Source organism: Bombus huntii, unplaced genomic scaffold (assembly GCF_024542735.1).
Source record: "Bombus huntii isolate Logan2020A unplaced genomic scaffold, iyBomHunt1.1 ctg00000308.1, whole genome shotgun sequence".
NCBI classification, from domain to species: domain Eukaryota; kingdom Metazoa; phylum Arthropoda; class Insecta; order Hymenoptera; family Apidae; genus Bombus; species Bombus huntii.
Window position 1 is genome coordinate 12268 of NW_026099504.1, and position 4164 is coordinate 16431.

Here is a 4164-nt window from a genome sequence, read left to right on the forward strand (position 1 = left end):
CGGCCTCGGTTGAGAATTCAGTCACCGCTCCTCGAGTCTTAGTGTATTTTACGCTATTTCTCGACTGTTCCTCCGTTCTCGTTCTGGTTTTTTCTCTACACTGCTGCGCCGCGGGTCGCTGTCCTGGACGTAATGACCAAATATCGTGGCAAGGTTCCCCTGAGTCGGGAAGCTGGTGACCTGTGTGTACGTATTCTAACAAAAATTGTTAGATGCGTGTGTGCTTGTACTAACTGAGCATCGATTCATTCAAAAGAGTATAACCGTCTGCTTTCTATAAAAACTTCTGCTTTCGCAGAAGTATCCGATGAGGCGGTAGGAGCGTACTATCTTTGCGTAGTATGTCTTCTGCCGAAAATGTTCTACCGATTGAAAGAATATTCTTACGGTATGTCCAGCGCGACGCACTGGGATACGCGCTTGTTCGTTCAGCGTGAGGTGCGTATACGTGCTTTACCGCTAAGATATTCTAATAAGTCTTTTTACACGAAGACAGCATTATGGAAATGTTCCTTTAGAAGTACGATTCTAAACATTTTATATAAGACTATGAGAAAGAGAGAGAGAGAAGAGAGGAGGTGGAGTTGAGAATTACAAAGTGGCTGCGAGCGGCGTTCGAAGATTATTACTGAACTATGGGTGTATCTCGAACGTCGCTAGGAGATATATTTTATAGATAATCTATCTTAAGAACGAAAAGTCTCGTCGTACGGTGCTTACGTCCCACCTACGACACGAAGAGAACTTAAACGAAATTTATAAGAATTGTTATACGAATAAGATCCCTGGTTGATCCTGCCAGTAGTCATATGCTTGTCTCAAAGATTAAGCCATGCATGTCTCAGTACATGCCGCATTAAGGTGAAACCGCGAATGGCTCATTAAATCAGTTATGGTTTCTTAGATCATACCTACATTTACTTGGATAACTGTGGTAATTCTAGAGCTAATACATGCAAACAGATTCCGACCAGAGATGGTAGGAATGCTTTTATTAGATCAAAACCAATCGGTGGCGGATGGCTCGTCTGTCCGTCCATCGTTTGTTTTGGTGACTCTGAATAACTTTGTGCTGATCGCATGGTCATCTAGCACCGGCGACGCATCTTTCAAATGTCTGCCTTATCAACTGTCGATGGTAGGTTCTGCGCCTACCATGGTTGTAACGGGTAACGGGGAATCAGGGTTCGATTCCGGAGAGGGAGCCTGAGAAACAGCTACCACATCCAAGGAAGGCAGCAGGCGCGCAAATTACCCACTCCCGGCACGGGGAGGTAGTGACGAAAAATAACGATACGGGACTCATCCGAGGCCCCGTAATCGGAATGAGTACACTTTAAATCCTTTAACGAGGACCAATTGGAGGGCAAGTCTGGTGCCAGCAGCCGCGGTAATTCCAGCTCCAATAGCGTATATTAAAGTTGTTGCGGTTAAAAAGCTCGTAGTTGAATCTGTGTGTCACAGTGTCGGTTCACCGCTCGCGGTGTTTAACTGGCATTATGTGGTACGTCCTATCGGTGGGCTTAGCTCCTCGCGGGCGGTCCAACTAATATCCCATCGCGGTGCTCTTCACTGAGTGTCGAGGTGGGCCGATACGTTTACTTTGAACAAATTAGAGTGCTTAAAGCAGGCTACCTTCGCCTGAATACTGTGTGCATGGAATAATGGAATAGGACCTCGGTTCTATTTTGTTGGTTTTCGGAGCCCCGAGGTAATGATTAATAGGGACAGATGGGGGCATTCGTATTGCGACGTTAGAGGTGAAATTCTTGGATCGTCGCAAGACGGACAGAAGCGAAAGCATTTGCCAAAAATGTTTTCATTAATCAAGAACGAAAGTTAGAGGTTCGAAGGCGATCAGATACCGCCCTAGTTCTAACCATAAACGATGCCAGCCAGCGATCCGCCGAAGTTCCTCCGATGACTCGGCGGGCAGCTTCCGGGAAACCAAAGCTTTTGGGTTCCGGGGGAAGTATGGTTGCAAAGCTGAAACTTAAAGGAATTGACGGAAGGGCACCACCAGGAGTGGAGCCTGCGGCTTAATTTGACTCAACACGGGAAACCTCACCAGGCCCGGACACCGGAAGGATTGACAGATTGATAGCTCTTTCTTGATTCGGTGGGTGGTGGTGCATGGCCGTTCTTAGTTGGTGGAGCGATTTGTCTGGTTAATTCCGATAACGAACGAGACTCTAGCCTGCTAAATAGACGTAACTTATGGTATCTCGAAGGCCCCCGGCTTCGGTCGGTGGGTTTTTACTACCAACGTACAAACAAATCTTCTTAGAGGAACAGGCGGCTTCTAGCCGCACGAGATTGAGCAATAACAGGTCTGTGATGCCCTTAGATGTTCTGGGCCGCACGCGCGCTACACTGAAGGAATCAGCGTGTTTTCCCTGGCCGAAAGGCCCGGGTAACCCGCTGAACCTCCTTCGTGCTAGGGATTGGGGCTTGCAATTATTCCCCATGAACGAGGAATTCCCAGTAAGCGCGAGTCATAAGCTCGCGTTGATTACGTCCCTGCCCTTTGTACACACCGCCCGTCGCTACTACCGATTGAATGATTTAGTGAGGTCTTCGGACTGGTGCGCGGCCAATGTGATAAGCATTGCCGATGTTACCGGGAAGATGACCAAACTTGATCATTTAGAGGAAGTAAAAGTCGTAACAAGGTTTCCGTAGGTGAACCTGCGGAAGGATCATTAACGATACGATACCAAAAGAATTTGACTTGAACACATATAAAAACTATGAAATATATATCACAATGGTCGGTAAGGAGCCGTACTCCTCCTGTATCGACGAAAGTATATACGACGTATTAACAAGCTATATACTTTAACAAACGAAAACGCCAGGGAGCTTGGCAACCTCCGTTGGCACGAATAGAAATATTCTTAAGGAGGAGACGACCCTCCAGCTACGGAATTATACGAAGAGAAGGTGGCACTCTCTCTCGATCATCGGGATGAAGAGATATATATATACAAGTATAAAAACGAAATGCGAATGAAACTTATTCGAGGCGCCTGCGTGAGGTCGTAAACAGAAAGACCCGCCGTCTCCGAATAAAACATATAACATATAATATATATATATATGAAATTCTAATAAAAGGGAACTCTAGCTTCGAAAGAGCCAACAAAAGTTAAGGCTCGATATCAAACGAAAAAATTACGATGGAAACCAGGTGTAAAGAGAAATGCAGTCGTGGCGCCTGCGAGAGGCCGTACACAGAAAGACCCGCCGTCACGATCTCGTATTTCGTATTTGCATCGTGGAAACCGTACAAACGAAATATAAAAGTCCATGCAAACTAATAAGAAAATCTCTAAAGTGCCTCGTGTCGGAGTGATCATGCTCGCCTATTCTCTTCTATGTTTCGTGGTCTGTGTTGCGTTTGTTCTCCTCCTAGCAACGGGACATATCGAAGACTCCTCTTTGGGATCGAACGAAGCGTCTAGAACGAGTCGACGAGAGCGAAAGAACTTGTAGCGAGTCGCGCAGAGCGAAAGGATACCGATATACATCTTCGAAGGTTCTCTTCGAAGATCCATGGATACCTTCTGCGTCGACTTCTCTCGTCTCTTTCATCGAAACTCTCGTCGTTCTCGAAACGTGCTTCCTACCCAAAGGGCGTGTGCTCTTCGTATGTCGTTTCGTTCGAAATAACGAAACCACGTGTAACATACTCGTGGATCGGGTAACCTAGAACGAAGACGCATCGCGTGGATGTTGGCCCGCTATGCGACGATGACCGATGATGATGATGATGATGATGATGATGATATGATGATGATGTCGATGTCGACGACGACGACGATGAAGACGATGTGTAGCAACGATTCGTAACTAGTCTAGCCGAAGTTCGTTCAGAGGGGAACGCCGCCGGCTTCGAAGCCTCGATGTCGTGAGTCGGACACCCGTGCCGTCGCTAGAGTTTTTCAAACTCTGCTTCTGGATATTGGGACGAAAGACCGCTCGAGGACGACGACAGCCGTGCGTGCGTATCCCATCGAATTTTTTTTACACCACCTGAACGAGACTAAAGTTTCGTCTAGTTGATCGTCTACCGTCGCATAATGTATATTATATACCGTTCAGAGGGGACCGGCTGTCTATCCTCGTTGTCGTGAGTCGGACACCCGTGCCGTCGCTAGAGTT

The 4164-nt window shown here is 47.0% G+C and overlaps 1 non-coding gene across 1 annotated transcript; it reads left to right on the forward strand.

The window, feature by feature from the left end:
- The first annotated feature begins 782 nt into the window (after positions 1-782).
- On the forward strand, positions 783-2705 carry LOC126877962 (small subunit ribosomal RNA). The gene has a single exon (XR_007695486.1). It is a non-coding gene; the product is annotated as a small subunit ribosomal RNA (ribosomal RNA).
- The last annotated feature ends 1459 nt before the right edge of the window (positions 2706-4164 follow it).